Source organism: Pinus tabuliformis, chromosome 2_1 (assembly GCF_031772625.1).
Source record: "Pinus tabuliformis cultivar Carrire ecotype Pingquan chromosome 2_1, CPIR1, whole genome shotgun sequence".
Classification (NCBI taxonomy): domain Eukaryota; kingdom Viridiplantae; phylum Streptophyta; class Pinopsida; order Pinales; family Pinaceae; genus Pinus; species Pinus tabuliformis.
This window is the reverse complement of record NC_142299.1, coordinates 994,043,864-994,067,484: the sequence shown is the minus strand read 5'-3', so window position 1 is coordinate 994,067,484 and position 23,621 is coordinate 994,043,864.

Sequence of the window (23,621 nt, the reverse complement as noted above, 5' to 3'; positions counted from 1 at the left end):
CTAACCTTTAGGAGGTTGATGAAGATGATGTGAAGATGAGGCTTTTTGCCCAAATATTTAATGGAGAGGTAAGAAATGGTATAAATCTTTACCCAAAACTACCATTAATGAAAATAATGGGAAACTAAAAATAATCCCCTCCACTTTTTAAATGAATATAAAAATCTAAAAGGAGGGCCTAATGAAACTGTTGAAGAATATTTTGATAGGTTAATCGAGTTTATAATGACATTCCAGTTTCTATAAAGGCCCCAATAGGGTTAGACCTTCTTAATTTCCCTGAAGTATTTGATGTTAACATCACCTATCAATTAAGAGAAAGAGACCCTAACGCACTTAAAGAAATGAAAAGTAATGTTGTCAAAGTAGAGGTTAATTTATTAGCCAAAAGGTCCAAGCTTAAAACTGAAAGAAGGGTTACCATCAAGGAGGAACCTTCCTCCTCTTCATCAGACTTAAAAATAGAGAACCTAGTCAACACCATGGAAAGAATGATGGAGAGGATGACAGTGGTTGATAGAACCCCTCCTAAGGATAACCAAGAAAAATCTAAAACAGAAATTAGAATCTTAGGAGAAATCTGCCTAATCCGAAACGGATGAGGTGAAGCTGGACAGTCATCTAGAAGATGAACTGATCCATTTTGTATATGTATAAATAATAACTGTCTAAATGAATAAAATCATCAGTTCTGTCTTGCGCTCAATAATTTCTGGAGTTAACCTGGCCTGACATGGTATCAGAGCACAGGTCCCAAAAATAGTGTAACTCCTGCTGAGCGCTGCATCATCCTGAGCGATTCCCTGACACTGCTGAAGACTGCGCCCTCTGTCCTGAGCACCTCTGGAGACTGCGCCCTCAGACCATGAGTAATTGATGTGCGTTTTTTACCTGAGCGTTGATGCGTTCATGTATTCCCTGGAACGCTGCGTTGAAACTCCATTTTCTGCTGTCGTAACCATGGTAAAAGCCTATCCCATTACTCTTCTGGTATAATCAACAGAACATATTGCGTTTCTTTGTTCCGAATCCCACCTCCTATCCACCTGCGTTCGGGCCACAATCATACCACAATCCACATACTCTGCCGCACACAAATTTTCAGTCCCACTTCGGTTTCCTGGCATCATACCGCCTCACCGATTCGGCTTTCCTTCTCGCTTCGCCTCACCTTGAGAAACACTTGAAGACTGCGTTGTATTAATGTATTGAAGACTGCGTATTGAAGCCTGATATGAAGACTGCGTTGATGTATTAAAGACTGCGTTGTGTTGATGTATTGAAGACTGCGTATTGATGTATTGAAGCAACGAAAGAAGACTGCGTATTGATGTATTGAAGACTGTGTATTGATGTATTGAAGCCTGTAATGGTTACTGCGTTTTTTATAAAAATGCGACTGCGTTTTTTTTATTGAAGACTGACATATTTTTTGCCAGAAACCAAGATGCCATGCGAAGGAAGGAAAGCTTGTAAAGTGATGCTCTCGGCATCGGTTGTTGCCAGAAACTAATTTTTGCGAAAGTTGAATGCTCCCTTACTTTGTATGTGTAGCGGAATGTTGCATGCAGTTTTGAATGGTGTTTGGTGCATGGTTATGCGTTGGTAAAAGTTGTGTGTTGGAGACTGTGTGAGTTAATGAAGTTGAGCAATTATAAAAACCTGTCCAAACAGTGTTCTTTGAATGCGCTGTCCAAAAGACTTTATGTTTGAGTTTTTGAATGCGCTGTTCATACATTAGTTCACTATTTCAAAGTTTTTCCAGTAGTGCTCTATGAAATGTTTTAGAGCCTTTGATGTATGAAGGAAAATGGAACACCATTGAATCTGTTATCAAGTAAAAGACTGTTTTTAATAACTGATGCATTGTTACATACAGAGGTTACATAAGGCTGTGGCATAAAATGCATAAGGCTGTGGCATAAGATTTTTTTTCAGCAGAAGTCTTTTATCAACAGAATGCATTCAATCATTTCTATGGTCGGAATAGTTCTCACTGGCAAGGAGAACTATTCTGAATGGTCTCGGATGGTAAAACACACCCTTATCTACAATGAGCTGTGGAAAGGAGTGTGTGTCGGAGAAGAAGACAAAGACCCTGTGCAGCCCACATCAGACAAAGAACTCGCCATTTGGGAAAACAAGAACAGCAAAGCCTTTGCATTGATCGCAGCATCTGTAAATGAGGAAGTAAGTCGTCATATTTCATCCTATTCCAATGCCTTTGAAGCTTTACAAAAGCTGAAAGAACTCTATGATACACATTCTGCACTTGAAGTTGTTCAGCTCATGATTAAACTCTTCACTCTTGAACTGAAAAATAATAATCCTCTTGCTCTTGCATCTAAAATAAAGTCTATAATGCATGATATTAAATCCACTAAGGTTGAGCTGGATATCTCTCTTATTGCCTTTCTCAAAGCACTCTATCCTACCTACTCTAACTATCTTGAGTCTTTACAAGCAAATGGAAATCTTAAAGATATAACCTTTGACACTCTTGTGAAAAAGTTTGCTGAAAGAGAGAAAGCCTTTGGAAAGAAAACAGTCCCTGAATCTTCTGAAGAGACTGTTTGCCTTGCTCATAAAGAAAAGCATCCTGCTCAAGATTCTACAAGAGGAAGAGGTGGACGAAGAGGAAGAGGAAGATACTTCAGAGGCAGGGGGGGGCAGACATCCTCAAGCAGAAAAGGCAGATCTGCATTGCATTCGCTGCAAACGAAATGGATCACATGATGCTTCTACATGCAAGCTACCATGGGACAAAGTTGAGCAGAGAAGAAATCAGCAGAAAGGTAAAACTGATGACACAGATAAAGGTAAAGCACCTGAATCCGCTCACTATATTGAGACACAATGTAACATTGGAGTAAATGAAGATCTGTTTAATACTTCACTTGCTTCTTCGAAAAATGACTGGTTGCTTGATTCAGGAGCAACCTGTCATATGACTCATAGGAAAGATTTCTTTGAAGATTTCACTGACAATGTTGATGGAGCAGTATACTTTGCAGATCAGTCAAAAATCAAGCCATCGGGGCTTGGCACAATTAGGCTTAAACTGCCTGGTCTTCCAGACTTTCTTCTGGATCATGTTCTATATCTCCCACAGCTGAAGAGAAACTTGCTGTCCCTGGTCCACATCCGCCAGCAAGGTCACTCCATTCACATGTTTGATGGCAAGCTTGAGGTAAGAAAGGCATCTGACCACTCACTTGTCATGAGGGGTATAGAAGAAGAAAGACTTCTTAAACTGCAAGGAACCTCTGCTCATGCACAACATATCTCATATATTTCTCATCATGAAGAAGGTGCACTTCCATCAAGTTTATTATGGCATGCTAGATTTGGAAATTTAAACTATGATAGTCTCCGCTTGTTGAAGAAAAATGGTGTTGCTGGTTTGCCTACAATTCCTAGAAAACATAAACAATGTGATGCTTGCATTCTAGGAAAGCACAGCAAACAGTCTTTTCATGATTCACATTCAAGAGCACATAGGAAGCTTGAACTTATTCATTCAGATTTATGTGGTCCAATGCCTGTTTCTTCTGCAAATGGAAATAAATATATCATGACATTTATTGATGATTACACCAGAATGTGTTGGGTTTATTTTTTGAAGAACAAATCTGATGCTTTTCAAACATTCAAGAATTTTCATAAGTGGATTGAAAATGATGCACAATCTCATATTGGGTCTATTCGCACTGATAATGGAAAAGAATATACATCAAATGAATTTGAACACTATCTTCGCCAACATGGGATTAAACATCAAACAACTGTGCCTTATAATCCTCAACAGAATGGTGTAGCTGAAAGAATGAACAGAACAATTTTGAATATGGTACGATCCATGCTTTTCTTCAAAAATGTAAAGACAATGTTTTGGGCTGATGCTGTTCTATGTGCTGCATATATAAAGAATAGATGTCCATCTAGTGCTATAAGAAACAAGACTCCTTATGAATTGTGGTATGGACATGTTCCTTCGGTAAAACATCTCAGGATATTTGGTTCCACCTGTTATGCTTTAATACCAAAGGTACATAGAAACAAACTTGGTGCTAGAAGTCGTGAGTGTATCTTCTTGGGGTATTCAAACACATCTAAAGCATACCGCCTTTATGATGAAGTAAATAAAAAGTTTGTTTTATCTAGAGATGTCATTTTTCTTGAATCATCCAAGTCTGACAGTGTTGTTGAGCGGCAACTTGATCGCTTGGATAGATTCACAAAACCAAAATCATTCCAAGAGTTTGATAATCAGATTCCACATCTTGAAGGGGGGATTCCTATACTAGATCAACATGTGGAATCTCCTTCTGAAGAACAATCTCCCCTGCATGACACTCCAACAACGGATGATGCTTTAAGTGATGTAATTGATAGAATTGGGAGACTTAATCTTGATTCAGTCCCAACTCAATCAACAGAACAGCCTGGACCATCTCAGAAAGGTCCCCCAAAGTGGCTGACAAAGACACTTGAAAGTGTTCATCCTGATGAAATTGGAAAAGCAGGAACCAGAAATTCAAACCGACAAGATGGAGGTGATGTAGATAACTCTAATTCACCTGTTGATATGGATGTTACTTATGATTGTGAATTGAACTTGTCTACAGATTTTGAACCAACTTCCTTCAAAGAAGCTGCTTCTCATGATAAATGGAAAGAAGCGATGTAGAAGGAGTATGATGCCCTCATAAAGAATGGCACTTGGAAGCTAGTTGATCCTCCATTTGGAACCAAACCAATTGGCTGCAAGTGGGTCTACAAGAACAAGTACAAAGCTGATGGCTCACTTGACAAGCACAAAGCTAGGCTTGTGGCAAAAGGTTTTGCACAGAAGGAAGGGGTCGATTATGAGGAAAATTTTTCTCCCACAGCAAAATGGGCCACCATCCGGACACTCTTTGCACTAGCTGCTCAGAACAGTTGGAAAGTCCATCAAATGGATGTAAAAATTGCATTCTTGAATGGAGATCTAAAAGAGAATGTTTTTATGTCCCAGCCTGAAGGATTTGCTGTGAAAGGACATGAACACAAAGTATGCAAACTTGTGAAGTCCTTGTATGGCCTCAAACAAGCACCACGAGCCTGGTATGAAAAACTAACTGAGCATCTTCTGAAACTTAACTTCAATCATTTTGATCTTGATGATGCAACTTTATTTGTCAAGAAAGTTGGAAAAACAATTGTATATCTTGTGGTATATGTAGATGATCTTTTAATGACAGGGAACAATGAAAGCTATATTGCATCCATAAAGAAAGAATTAGGAAAATTTTTTGAAACGACTGATTTGGGCTATGTTCATTACTATCTTGGCATTGAAGTAACCCAACACCCAAAGTCCATATTTCTTTCTCAAAAGAAATACATTGGAGATTTGTTAAACAGATTTGGCATGACAGAGTGCAATCCCCTTTCTACTCCAATGGAACAAAACTTGAAGCTCACATCTATTGAAGGAAAGGAATTTGAGGATGCAACAAAGTATAGACAGCTTGTAGGAAGTCTCATCTACCTCACTACTACCAGACCAGACATTTCATTTGCTGTTGGAATCCTCTCCAGGTTTATGCAAAAGCCTTGTGAGGGACATTGGTCTGCTGCAAAAAGAGTTCTAAGGTACTTGAAGGGAACTCAAGACCTTGGAATCAAGTATACACAGGTGGACGACTTCAACTTGATTGGATACTCTGATTCAGACTTCGATGGAGACAAAGAAACTGGGGTATCTACTTCAGGATATGCTATGAGTCTTGGATCGGGAGCTGTCTCCTGGAGATCACACAAACAATCAGTACCAGCAGATTCCACAACAGAAGCAGAATATGTGGCAGCAGCTGAAGCAACGAAAGAAATTGTGTGGCTCAGGAAAATTCTTGAAGATTTGCAGGTAAAACAAATACAATCAACTCCACTCATGATTGATAACACCTCTGCAATAAAGTTGGCCAAGAACCCAAAGTTCCATGATTGTACTAAGCACATCAATACTAAATATCATCTGATCCGACATCATGTTGAGGCCAAAACAATCCATCTCCGTCATTGTTCCACAAACGAGCAAATTGCAGACATCTTCACCAAAGCGCTTGGAAGAGAAAAGCTTGAAAGATTCAGAACGATGCTTGGACTCACCAACATCCCTTCAGATTAAGGGGGGGAATGTTGACACCTAATCCGAAACGGATGAGGTGAAGCTGGACAGTCATCTAGAAGATGAACTGATCCGTTTTGTATATGTATAAATAATAATTGTCTAAATGAATAAAATCATCAGTTCTGTCTTGCGCTCAATAATTTCTGGAGTTAACCTGGCCTGACATGATAAGACAAAGGGACTAGAGGATCTGGATGATCAGCAACTTAGGCCTCCTTTCTAGGAAAAATATGTCAAATAATAAGTAGAACTAGAAGAATATTCAGAGGAAAACCAAATCAATTTGTTTGTGGAGACAAAAAGTGATCATATCTTTTTGACTAAAGAATAGAAAGATAAATTTCTTCTCTCACAACCAGAAATAATTACATTAGAGTCTGAATAATACAAACAAGGTCATTAGAATGCCATAATGGAAGTGCATATACAATATAACCTCAGGAGTAGAAAAATAACTAATACTCATCCGAACAAAATCTTTGATACTCCTAACAAGACTGTAGATAATCAACCAAAGAAAACTCATATTGATATCCCTTCTTCTAGTCAAACTAAAGATGTTACCTCCTCTAGTCAAACTAAAGATGTTACCTCCTCTAGTCAATCCAAAGAAGATACTAAAAAACAAAACTTGAAAAAATAGGATCAGAACATAAAGGAAATAGAGAAGCCACAAACCTCTTTCAGCATAGAAAATGAATTGGCTAAAGTTAAAATTTCAATCCCCCTCACTAAGCTGATGAATAAGAATGCATACAGGACACAAGTAATGAAAGAATTTAAAGTAGGAGAAGGAACAAATATTATAAACCTCGCTGATGACAAGCCTGAACTATTGTTTGGTCTAGAGGTAGAAGGTACACCCTGAGATGGAAATTTTCCCCCTTTCTATGCCAATCTCAATATCCTCGATAAAATTCTTCACAATGCCATGCTCGACTCTGGTGCCTCATAGAATTTAATGCCCTGAGCCATAATGGAGAAATTGAATCTCGAAATTATTAGGCCATATAAAGACTTGTATTCTTTTGGTTCCAACAAGGTAAGGTGCCATAGTCTCACTAAATACCTCTGTGTCACCCTAGCTTAAATTCTTGCCAAAAGCATCATCATGGATATCATAGTGGCAAACATACCCCGAAATTATGGAATACTACTCTCTCGATCATGGGGAGAAAAGATGCAAGGCACCCTACAAATGGATATGAGTTATGCTACCACACCTATTTTTGGTCAGCCTAGGAGACTTTACAGAGAAACCCTAATTAAATACATGGTTAGCAGTCAAGATATACCAAACAACCATCCCTTGTATTCAGTCCATTTAGACCTAGACTCTTTTATCTTGTATAATGATGAAGGTATAGAAAGAAAACTCCCTAACTAGAAACTAATTTATGTGAGATGGAAGAAAACAAAACAGACATTGTAAAACTCGATGAAGAAAATGAGCCTTTATGGAACATGTATTTTGATGGGGATGTAAGAAAGGAAGGATCAAGAGTAGGTGTGTGGGTTTCCAATTCGCAAATTAGAAAATCCGAAGGACATTCATATAAAATGAACTTTCAATGTAGAAATAATATAGCTGAGTATGAAGCCTTAATCTTAGGGTTGCAGCTTTTGAAAAAATTAGGTTCCAAAAAAAAATTCAGTTCACGGAGATTCTGAACACATAATTAAACAAATCAAAGGGGAATATTCAGCTAAATATCCAATGTTGAGGGCTTATAGGAATGTTGTCCTAGATTTCCTTGAACATTTTGTTGAGTATGAGTTATCTGTAGTTCCAAGAGGTCAAAACATCATAGCTGATGGTCTGGCTACTTCAGCTAGTACCTTCAAAATGCCTTATCACCCAAGTCACCAGTACAAAGTTGAAGTAAAAAAAAGACCAGCTATCCTAGATAATATCAAGGACTGGCAAGTTTTTGGTAATGATGAAAAGATTGATTTTTTTTACAATCAAAGGATGAATTGGAGTGTGCCAATATAGGCATAGATTTTTATGATGTACATAAAATAATGAATAAAGTAGAATTGAATGAATTGGATAAAGATCAAGAATAGTTAGAAATTTTGCAGTTGAAGGATAATTTTTTTCCCAGAGACTTAGTTCCCTTGGAAGAGTTATTTGATTTTAATGATGTGGCTAAAAAATACTAAAATAGAACCTATTAGAGCTGATGTGGAAGAATGTAACATAGGAACCAAAGAAAAGCCTAAAATAGTTAAATTGTCCAAATATTTGCCTTTAGCTGAAAAGCAAAACTATATAGAGATTTTCAAATAATTCATAAATGTATTTTCTTGGTGTTATGAGGATTTAAAGTCCTATGACACCAACATTATACAACATAAAATTCCTATAAAAGACGACCATAAACCTTTTAAATAGAAACTCAAAAGGATCAACCCAAATCTTTTTCCCCTGGTTGAGAAAGAAGTTAACAAATTGTATGATTCCAAAATCATTGTACCCCAACGTTTTCAAAAATGGGTATCAAACTTAGTTCCTACTAGGAAAAAGACTAGGGAGATTAGACTATGTATTGATTTTAGATATCTCAATAAAGCTTCTTTGAAAGACAATTATCCTTTGCCCAAAATGGACCACATCCTATAGAAGGTAGTTGGATCAACAAGAATTTCCTTATTAGATGGATTTTCTGGTTATAACCATGTTCTAGTACATCCTGATGACCAAGAGAAAACAACATTTACAACACCATGGGGCACTTTCATGTATGTGAAAATGCCTTTCGGACTAATGAATGTTGGGGCTACATTTCAAAGAGCGATGGATTTTTCCATTGTAGATGAATTAGGTAGGTTTATAGTCATTTATTTAGATGATATCACTATCTTCTCAAAGACAGATGAGGAACATTTTCTCCATTTAAGGAGAGTTTTCGAAAAATGTAGAAAAATTGGTATCTCTCTTAACCCTAAGAAAACGCTATTTGGCTTAGAAGAGGGAAAACTACTAGGACATCATCTCAAAGGATGGCATAAACATTGATCCTAGCAGAGTGGAAGCAATATTGAAAATATACCCCCTAGGAGAAAAACAGAAGTCCAATCCTTTATTCGAAAAATAAACTTCCTTCAGAGATTTCTACCAAATTTGATTGAAATCCTAAAATAAATAACTGGCATGTTAAAGAAGGATATTGAAATCAAATGGCATAATGATGGAAAGGATTCTTTTACTAATGTCAAGAAATATTTAACAATTGCACCCATTTTAATAAGTCCTGATTTTACAAAATATTTCATGATATTCTCTTTTTCATCTAATCATACAATAGTAGTTGTGTTGTTGCAGAAGAATATTGGAGGACATGAGAAACCGATTGCCTTTTTTAGCAGAGCATTGAGAGATGCATCTATGAAATACAACATCATGGAAAAATAGGCATTTTCATTGGTAAAGACACTTAAATATCTCAGGATTTATATTCTACATTCACACATTATTTCTTTTGTCCCAAGTGCAGCGATCAAGGACATACTCACTCAAACAGATCCAGATGGCATAAGGGGAAAATGGATTGCCACCATTCTGGAATACGATATTGAAATCAGACCAACAAAGGTTATCAAGGGTCAAGGGTTAGCAAAACTCATGGCAAAGTCTAATTGTAATGTGTTAGACATCAATTTTATTGCAGAATTAGATGAATAGGAAGAGCAGGAAACTCCACTGATCTCAGAAGTTTTCATCACATCACCATGGTATGAAGACATAAATTTTGTCTTACAGAACTTATATGCTTCTCCTAGTTTAGCAAAAACCAAAGCAAGGTTCCTTAAAATGAATCTTTGAAATTCTGCATTCTTGACAATGATTTATATTGGAAAGATACTGGATGAATGTTACTAAAGTGTTTTTTGAAGGATGAGTTAGACAGGGTCTTGGAGGAATTTCGTTAGGGAAACTGTGGTGGCCATCTATATTGGAAATCTACAACCAATAAAATCCTTAGAGTTGGTTTTCACTGGCCTACTCTATTCTCCAATGTGCATAAAAAGGTCACCTCCTACCATCAGTGCCAAATATTCGAAGGAAAAAGAAAGCTCCTAACTTTACCATTAGAACCAATTTCAGTAGAATTCCCTTTTCAACAATGGGGTCTATACTTCATTTGTGAAATCCACCCAGTTCCTGAGGCCAAAACAAGTGAATTTTGACAGGAACATACTACTTTACTAAATGGATAGAAGCCATTCCCACTAGACAAGCTACTTATACTATTATTACCCGATTTCTGGAAGTAAACATACTATCTAGGTTTGGTTGCCCCCATAAAATTATAACTAACAATGTTGTTGCTTTCAAGTCCAGGAAAATGATAGAATTTTACAACAAATATCATATTAAGTTAGGACACTCTACTAATTATTACCCCCAGGGTAATGGGTTAGCTGAGTCCTCAAACAAGAGTTTGGTTAACATTATCAAGAAGCTATTGTAGGAGAACAAGAAGTCATGGCACAAAAAATTAATCAATGCACTATGGGCTGATCTAGTTACTACCAAGAAGTCCATTGGAATGTCACCATTCCAAATAGTGTATGGGACAAATGCAATTTTCCCAACTTATTTGGGAGTTCCAATGCTCATACTTCTATAGGAAACACAAGTGGAGACCAATGATATGCAAAGAAGGATAAACCAGACTATTCAGTTACAACAGTCAAGGGAAGAACTCTATCATAAAACTCAAGTCATCCAAGAGAATATTAAAATGATTTATGATAGAAGGACTAAAGTTGATGATTTTAGACTCAATGATCTTGTTTTGAAATGGGATTCTAGAAATGACGATAAGGGAAAACATGCAAAATTTTACTAGCTATGGAAAGGACCTTTTAAGATTGATGCTTTTAGAGATAACAATGCATTCCTTCTGTCAGATTTGAAAGGAGAACAACTGCCAAGTGGACCAGTGAATGACAGACAATTAAAGCATTATTTCCCACCAAATTAGATCAATTCATTCATCACCATTGTAAAATATCATTTCATTTTTATATTGCAAGAGTGCCGATGAATCTTAGCAGAAGTTGAAGCCCATAGAGAAGGCCCTGAGCTTCTGATGGTGTGTTGCCATAGGTATGAATAATTCACAGGTATAACAGTTCAGCTGAAATATTTTTTCAAACTAGCCCAATGGATAAGGCTACTAGTTTATGGTGTTCTTTGGCACCTCATAGGGAGGATGCCATCCCCATTTGTAGCCACTATTAGGGTCCTATATTTTATAGGATGAGATGTTTTGACTTGATGATTTATATTTGAAAAAAATGTAAATAATGTTTCATGTTTGAAATTTATTTCCAAAAGAAAATGAAATATATATATATATATATATATATATATATATATATATATATATATATATCTATATATATATATATATATATATATATATATATATATATATATATATATCTATATATATATATATATATATATATATATATATATATATATCTATATATATATATATATATATATATATATCTATATATATATATATATATATATATATATATATATATATATATATATATATATATATATATATATATATATCTATATCTATATATATATATATAGATATAGATATAGATATAGATATATATACGAAAAGAAAACAAATAGGAGAGGACACAAAAAATAGAATAAAGAAAAAAATGAAAGAAAATAAAAGAAAAACAAAAAGAGAATAAATATATGAAAATGTCCCCGTAGTTGAGCAAGTCTAAATGCAACCAAGAAAAATCAAAATTGCATGAAATATTACTGCAAGAATTTTTGTAAATAAAGTGTGCAACTTGTTTAAATGCCATATTGTGAATAGGAGAATTAGAAATAGGTAGTCTAATCACACTATTTAAACGTGATTAGTTTGAAAATAAATTTAATTAAGTGAGTGAATAAATCAATCACACAGTTTAATCATGATTGAGTTTCTATAGTGTAGTGAATCACACCATTTAATCGTGATTAACTTACATAGAAAAAATAATAATAAAAAAACCTTAGAAAAATGAATAAATGGGCTTGCAAAATCAAATGTGACCTAGATTTGGTTAATTTTGTTTAAATTAGTTAATTGAATTTGGAATACATTAATCATGAGGTTAAACATGATTAAATATTTGTAATAGTCTATATTATTTATAAACATTTCACAAGTTGTAATAAGTTGGAATGCGACAAAATGGTTTGGTGGCATCTGATGACGAATGGAAAAATCAACGGTTGAGGATTTCCTCACTCGGATCAATGACAAGGAAGTGTTTTCGGGCCCCCTCAAGCTCCCTTCCACTTTATCCATGGGGGGGTGTCCCAAAGCCCCACTATGTGTCTCTCCCCCAACATTTCTCACCCCCTCTCCCTCGCCTTTTCAGTCATCACCCCTCTCCCCCTCTAAAAAGTCATGCAACATTGACCGTTCGCTCCTCCAGTAGTCCTTGTCCACCATGACACCCTTCTCGATTATTGCAGGTGAGAACACCCTAGGGTTTTGGGTTGAAAACCCCAATAGAGTAGAGGGCAAACAACAGCAAGAAATGCTCAAAAAAACAATCTAAATGCTTATTTTGCTGAACTGGGAATAAGTGTCCTTACCCGGAGGTCCTACATTTAGGTAGATCCCGCAAGGTGCAAAACCTCTGCTTTTCCTGATGCCCTTGAAACCTGTAAATTATTCAAGCAAAGCACATACAATAGTAGAGACGTAAAGAATATTCATGATATATACTTTAGATAATATAAATTATTGAACAATTACACACTAATACAAGATTTATAAACAAATCACAATATAGATCAATGCATAAACATGATTAATATCAGGAACAAAACAACATTTATTTATTTATGTAAGCTACAAGAAAGGTGGAAAAATACAACTTGAGTCTTCCTCCAGCTCCAAGTAGAACCGTCCTTAAGATCTGTCCTTTCTTGGCCTCAACAATTTCCTCCATTGTTGGCTTGATGGGCCCTGACCTAGGTTCAACGTTAATTAGCCAAGAAAATCCCTACACTACTGGCCCTTTCAGCATCAACCCACAGAGCGCGGACTAAAGTCTCACCCAAAGCAGTATGGGGGGATGTAGGAACCAAGTTTCCACAGCCAGAGATGGTAGTGATGTTGTGTAATTCCTTAAACCTTCCTTCTCACACGTCGATAAGCCTCTTAGGGCTTATCAATATACTTGTCTTAGTTATCCTCTAGACCTCCCCAAAGGTCTACGACCATCCTTTGCATACCTTAGATAGGTGGATCAGACACTTACGCACCTTTGTACTTATCCTTACTTCTATTTTACCTAGATTAGCTTAAGTATTGAATAAAATCAACATGCATTAAGATGATCTTCACGTAAACGTATATTCTTACTTCCGTTCATATAACAAAGCAAACAATATGGATTCGCGCATCAATATAGAATTAAAACATAAACCCAATATTCATCATAACACAATCATGTACATTTATAACAGAAGTAAAATAGATCATACATAGATAATTCCATAATAATTCTCTTTATTGATGCTTCAAATCCACTTTACAAACTCCAACTACCTTGTTCACACAACTGTATGTTGGCATTATGACACAGGTTTGGCACTATGACACAGGTGTTGTCCTTGATGGCAACTCACTTAGATGGCAGATCACTATTCAGGCTCTCAGAATGAAAGAAAAAGAGGTATACGCAGGTTCCCTTTGACGAAGATGCGTATACACGCGGGATTGCCGATCAAAAGTTGTGTATGTGTATGCATGAACTTTCATGCATGAAAAAGCATGTACGTGTGGGAAAAATTATTTTTGGTTCATGGTATTTAGTCCTTGGTATTTGGACCTATGGTTTTGGACCATGGTATCTCGTCTGAAGTGTTGAACCCAGGTATTTGGTCCAAGGTATTGATTCTTTATGGTTTTGGACCATGGTATTGTGTAAGGCCTAAGACTATGAAAGGGGAAGGAGATCATTAGGCAAAGGCATTGACTCAAGCATTGAATATATGATGAAGAAGTAGATCTGGAATACTGGTCATTGGGTTATAGCTGGATCTGAATCGAGGAACCTGAGCACAAGAATAAGGATAAGTACTATGGATGGATCAAGATCTTAAGGCCTGAATAGTAGTATCTTTGTGTGATTTTGATCTGTTATTTTTGGCGCATGACTTGATCTACAAATCTGATAATTTGGGTATAACTGATGTCTGAATAAGTGAAAAGGATAAATTATCTTTTATAGATCTGTACGTAGGTTCAATGAACAAAAGGCGTGTATACATGCTAGTTCTGTAATGGAGAATAGCGTATATGTTGGTTGGCCTTATTTCAGCAATGCATGCACGTAGGTTGTACACATTGAAGTAGCGTACGTCTCTTGAAATATGTTTTAGCTACTTTTGTTCATTTCTGCAATGTTCTGGCTTCATAATTGATGTATGGTTACTGTTACTACTTTCTAGGTACAACATTCAGAGAAGTGACTATTTGATTCAGTTTTGTTTGGTGCAAAGGAGATACAATTGAGGTTTGATTGATGTTATTCATGGATCCAGTCTGGAAATTTATGAAACGTGGTCGCTAGAAAAAAAGAGAAGGTTGTAGTCTTCTGTAGGTCAGCATCTACGTACTAGTACCTCAGATAGTACAAGAGCTAAGGGCGTTGTAGCTCCCTTCCAGAAGAAGCTGGAGAACGAGAGAAGGTTGTAGCCTTTTGCAGGTAGCAGCCTGCGTACTGGTATAAGACTGCACCAGTACAGAATCATTGTAAACATAAGTTTCTAATTAAAATAAGATAGAGACGAATTGCAGCAAGTGGTTTTCACCCACATTGGGTTTCCACCTTATATATTTGTGTCCATGTGGGTGATGATCTATTCTGTTTTACTGCTCCTGCTTACTGTTCTTATGATTATTGAAGTCCTGATGCACTGATTAAAGATCAACAATTAATGAATCTTAAGTTTTCTGATATATGCTGGTTGCTTCAGACATAGTAGCGTATATACGTAGTTTCCCATAGATGAAGTAGTGTATACAAATCTAATTGTGAGATGAAAAATAATTGATTTGATAATATTGATTCACCCCCCCCCCCCTCAGTATTATTTCCAACAATTTGTATTAGAGTAGGTCCTTTAGAAGAATCTTGATCGCTTGAAGGAAGATCTATCATCATGAGCAACTATGAAAAGGAGGCATCTATCAGGCCACCAATCTTTGATGGAAGCAACTTCATCTATTGGAAGGTAAGAATCACAACCTATCTTCAATCTCTTGTTACAAAAGTTTGGGATATCGTGGAAATAGGATACACATTTCCGTTAGCAACTCCTACAAATACGGCTGGTAAGAAGCAGTATGAAACAAATGCAAAGGTTGTCAATACTCTATTAGGGAGATTATCTCAATCAGAATTCGTCAAGGTTATGTAGCTCAAAACCTCAAAAGAAATATGGGACAAGATCGTTCTGAGCTATGAAGGAGATGATCAGGTAAAACGTGCAAAACTACAAACTCTCAGAACTCAATATGAAAATCTCAAAATGCCCAATGATGAAAGTGTGGCTAATTATTTCTTACGTATAGATGAGATTGTTAATTGTATGAAAAACTTGGGTGAAGAGATAAAATAAGTTACTTTGGTTGAAAAGGTTCTAAGATCTTTGTCTTCTAAGTTTGAATCAAAAGTTTCGGCCATAGAAGAAAAGCAGAATCTTCAAAGCATTACCATGTCACAGCTACACGGAATCCTAACTGCTTTCGAAATGAGAAAAGGGGGACCATCAGACATGAGAGAATCTACATTCAAAGCCTCAGGAAAAGGAGAATACAATGAGTCAGGACATATGTCAGAAGAAGAGGAAGAATCAAACTTTGTCAAGAACCTTCAACGGGGTTCTGGAAGATTCAAAGGTAAGCTACCTTTTAAATGCTTTGCTTGTGGAAGATTCAGTGACTATGCAGCCAAATGTCGTCATAAAGATAAGCTTGACAAAGGAAAACAGAATGTAAGTAAGAAGAGCTATTATACACATGAAGACAGTGATAGATGTTCAAATAGTGATGAAGATGAACAAGGTAATGATTATAGACTTTTGATGGCTTTTGAAGATGATTTCTTGGATGCTATAGATGAAGAATGGCTTTATGAAGAAATTTCTAAAATTAAAATTTGTTTAGAAGAAAAGAATATGATTATAGATACTCTGACATTCCAACTTGTTGATAGGGAAAAATACAATGAAAAGTTAGAATGTGAAATTGTGGGACTTACAAAAGATATTGAGAAAACAAAAGCTCTTAATCTTAGATTTGCTAAAGGTTTTGAAACTTTAGATGAGATTATCAAGGTGCAACGTTCTCCTCTAATCAAGACAGGTCTTGGCTATACTGAAGAAGCATCTCAAGCACAGAATCTATCTACCTCCAAAAGTTATCTTGAGGTAGCAAGGAGAATTGAACAGGTTAACAATTGCCAGTAAAGGCACAATGCAGATCACCAGGTAAATCAGGGACAATTTACTTCAAGAATGAATAGTGTTCACCAAGTAAATTGAGGGCAATCTACTTCAAGGATGAACAAAAGCTACAACCAACCGTAGGTAAATCATTCTCAATTTGCCTCAAGAATGAATGGCTATGGAAATTGAAATCTCCTAGACGGAAGGTTTGATAATCGCAGGAATTTCTTTAATGGCCAGTGTTTCTCTTGTCGTAACTTTGGACACAAAGAAGCTCAATGTGTTGCCTACAAGACCATCATGACCAGAGAAGCACGAAATCAAAGGAGTGTGACTGGAATCATAAAAAAAACCTACAATAACTTTTCTACTCTTGAAAATTAAATAGAATGTTCTATTTGTAACAACTTCGGTCATGAAGATTCTGAATGCAGGAGTAGGTTTCAGCAAACAACTCAGAAGGAGCAAGCTTCACTGAGTCCCAAAACATGGAGGAAGAAAGAACCGCAACTAGAAAGATGTGGTATAGCCTTATATGCAGAAGGGCAAGAAAATCAATGGTACATCAACAGTGGATGCTCGAAACATATGACAGGTGATAAAGAAAAACTTCAATCATATAGTGCCTTAGAAAAGGAAAAGAAGGTCTCATTTGGAAATGACACCCCTGCATTCATAAAAGGTAAAGGTTCTATTATGTTGATGGCTTAAAGCATAATCTATTGAGTGTCATTCAAATGTGCGATCAAGGAAACGAGGTAATATTTTGATCAAATGGATGTATTTTTCATGAGCTTGATACAGGAGAAACAATGATCAAAGGCATAAGAACACCAAATAATTTATACATACTCAAGGGAGGACAACAACAATGCTATCTAAGTAATAAAGATGAACACTGGCTATGGCAGAGAAGATTGGGGCATCTAAGCTTCTCTAAGATAAGGAAAACATGCAAATATCAAGCGGTTCGTGATCTCCATGACATCAGAATTCCAAACAATACAATATGAAAATCAGGTCAGTTTGGGAAGCAAACCAGAACTAATTTCCCTAAGAAGGAAGGATCAGCTAGTAGGCCACTTGAACTTGTCCATACTAATGTATATGGTCCAACTAGGAAGAGGTCACCTCGAGGAGAAGAATACTTCAAATTGTTCATTGATGACTTTTCAAGGATGTGTTGGATAGGACTTCTAAAGCATAAATATGAAGCTTTCAAAAAGTTCAAAGCATTCAAAGCCTTGGTTGAAAACGAATCATATCACAGAATCAAATGCCTCAAGTCTGATCAAGGAGGGGAATTTACCTCGGATGAATTTTTCGATTTTTGTGAAGAACAAGGAATAAGAAGGGAATTCTCTACTGCAAGGACTCCTCAACAAAATGGAGTAGTGGAAAGGATGAACAAAATGGTTCAACAAATGGCTCGTGCTATGCTTGATGAGTCTGGAACTCCCGCAACCTTCTGGGGTGAAGCTGCATTTGCTATGGTTACTATTCTCAACAAGACAAATGTCCGGGTGAACAGCGTTCAAACTCCTCATGAACTTTGGTATGGTAAGACTCCCACGGTTAAATACTTCAAAATTTTTGGAAGCAAATGTTACATCAAAAGAACTGATGAAAACCTTGGCAAGTTTGAACCTAGAGCAGATGAAGGCATTCTCCTTGGTTACTCTCCCCACAGCAAAGGATATAAGTGTTACAATAAAAGACTTGGAAAAATTGTTGAAAGTATTGATGTAGTGATTGATGAAGAAAGAAACATTCCTAGGCATGTAAAATCTGAAGATTTCGGAGATGATGAGGACTATCCTTCAACATAAAATCAGACTTATGATGAAGAAGAAACCCATGAGGCACTAGAAGAATAGATAAGGATAGAAGAAAAGACTCCATCTAGGTATGTTCAGAAGAATCATCAAAAAACTCAAATTTTGGGGTAGAAAGAGGTAGGTGTACAAACAAGAAGAACTATCTCAGAAACTTCAAGCTATCTAGCATTGCTCTCCTTCAGTGAACCACAAAATGTAAGAGAAGCATGCAAAGATGAATGCTGGGTCAAGGCCATGAATGAAGAACTTGAGCAGATTGAAAATAATAACACTTGGGAGTTGGTTCCTAGACCAAATGATAAGAATGTCATAGGGACAAAATGGATATTCAAAAACAAGCTAAATGAAAATGGAGATGTTATTAGAAACAAGGCCAAACTTGTTTGTAAAGGGTATGCTCAACAAGAATGTATAGACTTTGAGGAAACTTTTGCATCGGTTGCTAGACTTGAAGCCATAAGAATGTTCCTTTCTCTTTCTAGCTTTTAGAAGTTCAATTTTTTTCAAATGGATGTGAAATCTGCCTTTTTAAATGGAGACTTGGAAGAAGAAGTGTATATTGAGCAACTAGATGGATTCATCCTTGGAAATGATCCAAAACTTGTATGTAGACTTAAGAAGGCACTCTACGGTCTTAAATAGGCTCCAAGGGCTTGGTACTATTGTCTGGACAAATATCTTCATCAAAAAGGTTTATCAAAACGATCAGCAGATAGCAATCTATATGTAAAAATTGATAATGATAAATTGCTAATACTTGTCGTGTATGTTGATGCTATCATCTTTGGTAGCAATGAAGAGGCCATGATTCAAAACTTTGCTTTGGTGATGCTAAAAGAATTTGAAATGTCCTTTCTTGGTGAGCTAACATATTTTCTTGGTTTACAAGTCCAACAAAATAAAGACGATATCTTTTTATCACAAACCAAGTACCTCAAGGAGATCTTGAAGAAATATGGCATGGAAGATTTGAAACCAGTATGTACCCCTATGGTAACAGGATGCAGCCTCAGCGCAAATGATGATTCAACAGCAGTTCATCAACCAACCTATAGATCCATGACTGGTAGTCTACTCTATCTGAAAGGTACCCAACCAAACATCATGCATGCAGTGGGAATAGTTGGAAGATTCCAGGCAAATCCGAAAAAAGCACACCTTCAGGCAGTTAATGGAATTTTCAAATATCTTCAAGGGACACAAAACTATGGCTTATGGTATCCTAGAGATATAGATCTCACACTTCATGCATATATAGATGCAGATTGGGCAGGAAGCGTAGATGACAGAAAAAGCACTAGTGGTGGTGCATTCTTTATGGGTTCGAGATTAGTATCTTGGTTCAGCAAGAAACAAAGTTCAATTGCTTTATCTACAGCTGAAGCAGAATATCTGGCTGCTGCATCTTGCTGCACACAACTCCTTTGGATGATGCAAATTTTGCAAGATTTTCAAATCACTTGTACTCCACCTAACTCCATTTTATGTGATAATACAAGTGCAATCAATATTTCAAAAAATCCAGTCATGCATTCAAAGACCAAGCACATACCTATCAAATATAATTTTCTCTAAGAACAATTGTTTGAACAAAAGGTCAAATTGGAGTATGTTCCCTCCAAGGAATAGGTTGCGGATATACTCACCAAACCACTACCCAGGGAGAGATTTGAATACCTCAGACAGAAGCTGGGAGTAGTTGATGCATCATCTTGTTGTTGAAACTTGTCTATTTCAGAGAAAAGTGGTTGTATGCAAATTTAATGAGGAGAATCTACGTACATATGCCGGTTTATGTGGATATAGTCACGTATATGTTGGTTTGAAGACAAACAGTGGGCCAAGCTCAGGATGAAAGGAGTTTGATATGGGTTTGACAGAGACCATCTGGTACAAGTTCAGGGGGAGCATATATATTCTTCTAATAATGCATTGTTGGCATTCTCCTAGAAGATCTTGGTTCAAGTTCACAGTGTTTTGGTTTTAGGGGGAATAGGTGTAGAAGGAAAACCTTGTTGCTGGTTTGGATGATGATTGACAGATGCTGTTGATGATAGTTGTTGATAACTATCATAGTCTGGTTGTAGATATTTCATCTCTATGTCATGTATTTCTTTTCTTATCAAGGTCATGTAATGGCCTACTTTGGTTTCCCCACTATGCCTGGGATGGATAATGTAATGTTCTTGTTTTATCTTGTGTAAACTTTTGGTGTATCCCCACTTGGTTGGGTGGATGAGTCAATCCCCACTTGGTTGGCCTTATTTCAGCAACATATGCACACAGGTTGTACACATTGAAGTAGTGTACGCCTCTTGAAATATGTTTTAGCTACTTCTATTCATTGCTTAGTGTTCTGGGTTCAGAATTGATGTCTGGTTACTATTACTGCTTTCTGGGTACAACATTTAGAGAAGTGACTATTTGATTCAGTTTTGTTTGGTGCAAAGGAGATATAATTGATGTTTGGTTGATGTTATTCATGGATCCAGTCTGAAAATTTATGAAACGTGGTCCCTAGAAGAAAAGAGAAGGTTGTAGCCTTCTGTAGGTTAGCACCTACGTACTAGTACCTCAGCTAGTACAAGAGCTAAGGGGGTTGTAGCTCCCTTCTAGAAGAAGATGGAGAATGAGAGAAGGTTGTACCCTTCTATAGGTAGCAGCCTGCGTACTGGTATAACACTGCACCAGTATAGAATCATTGTAAAAAGAAGTTTCTAATTAAAAGAAGATAGAGACGAATTGCAGCAGGTGGTTTTCACCCACATTGGGTTTCCACCTTATATCTTTGTGTCCATGTGTGTGATGATCTATTCTATTTTACTGCTCCTGCTTACTGTTCTTATGATTAATGAAGTCCTGATGCACTGATTAAAGATCAATAAGTAATGAATCTTAAGTTTTTTGATATACGCTGGTTGCTTCAGACACAATAGCATATATACATAGTTTCCCATAGATGAAGTAGCATATACAAATCTGATTGTGAAATGAAAAATAATTGATTTGATAATACTGATTCAACCCCCCCCCCCTCTCAGTATTATTTCCAACACTGTAGGGGTCTGCTCACTCAGCTGTAGACTTCTACCCTAGGCCCTTGTGCACACAGCTTCAAAGCCTCTTTCCTATGTTAAGACTCTTCACCCTGAGCATTCATAGACCCATTAAAAATTTACTTAGAACTAAACTAAAAACTAAAACTGCCTTAAACTCTTATAAGACTTCCTTTTTATACAATCCCATGGTCCGTGGACCATGGGTAGATATCCTAAAGTTGACATGACTCACATAAATGAAGGGAGGAAACCTTTGATGAATCTTTACATCTTTCTACTCTGCAGCCACAAAATACGGAGACTTTACATTCTTTATACAAAAACTTGGGCTTGTAACCCCAAAATTGACTCTAGGGGACATGCTACAAATATGTCCCCAACACAAATATGGCGACTCGCCCCTGAGTCACTCTACTAGCATTGAGATATCATCGTGAAGACCTCCCATATCCACCTACACTACTGCAACCTTGGCGGTACATTGTGTCGCCGCCTGCTTAGCCTCCTCAACCAGCTGCTCCGTCGCTAGTCTTGCACTATCTACCTGTATTTTCTGTTATGTTTCCTACTGACTAGCCAATTTTCCTTTAATGGTCGCTGTGAGAACATAGGATTTATCTAGCCAAGGCCCTAATCAGGCCTTCAGCACTACCTTCCTATGCTGTGCTGTGTCCACCTATTGCTTTAGTGCCTTTTCTTCCTGCAGCTTCGCTAACCTTTCTGTGATGGTGACGTTGAATGTCGTCGCTCTGACCTCCTCATACCTTTGCTGCAGTTCCCTTGCCTTGGTCTCTAACCTCTATAGGTTTGGATCTTCCTACATACGGGTAACTACTTTGAGCGACTACTCGAAGATCGTAGTGCAATCCTTCACTGCGACATCTACTGCTACAACTGCATCTTTGACAGCTACCTTGCACTACTATATGACTTCTGGTGGAGTCAAAGGCTGGACCTTCAACTCAAGCTTTGTGATCTTAAGGTTCAGCTCAAACTGAACCTTATCCAACTCTTTCTTTGCATCACTCACACCTACAGCAAGCTTCCAAATTCTGTCACCGACCAACACATCTTCTGGGAACTGTAGCTCTGGAACGGTTCTACATGCTTCAGCTACCACAGCTATGGTGTGCTCATTCTTCTCCTGAATTTTCTTAAGGAGATCAATCACGGAAGTATTCTCTACAAACATTTGGGAATTTTTAACCTTCTGTTGCTGATCATATTTAGCGCACGCTCTTCTCAGGCCTGAAGTTCTGCGATCACACATCTTGTAGGGTGTGAAGGGCTTCACTTGGAAGTGAGGTCAATTTCAACCTAACCTTCTTGAGAGTGCTGATGGTGGCCCTGTCAGCTTTCGCTTCCATAGTCAAAGCTCCATTAAGAAACGCGACGGCCGAGGGACCCATAGAGTGAACCATATCTACTTCTTCTAAGGTTCCAGGTGCCAATCTATTCAACGCCACGCTGCCTCACCCTACAACAGTCTGCAGTTGAGTAGCCTAGATCTGCAGCTCATGCAAACCCGTTTGAATGATGACCAAGGCTTGTTTCTTCTACTACTAAAATTGTTGCAGCAGTTCTACGGTCGCGTTCCTTACTATGTCCCTGATGTCATTCATATCACCTTTCGTCAAAGTGATCGGGTTAAGCGATGATTTACTGGCCTTGGACTTCTTTTGTGGCCTTTCTATTTCCTGCTCCCTAGTGTGCTTAACCTAGAATGGAGTAGTATCTGGGTCTATACCACCCTGTCCTAATTGCTGCTGGTTGTCCTTTATTTGTGGCGAAGGAGACTTCTAACTTCTGTCAGAGTCACGCTCTTCCTCATCTTCCTTCTCTGTTACCTACTTTTTAGTAGTGTGCTCTGCTCTAGCTTTTCCTCAGCCTCCTTTTTCCTCCTGTGAGCCAACTACTGCATCTTCAATCGGGTCTCTTCCTTCTTCTACTTTCCTTTGGACTTACTAGACCCTGCTGACAAATCTGAGGCTGTGCGCCACTCTGCTGGCCAATGCTCAAGGACCACTGCGATTGCATCA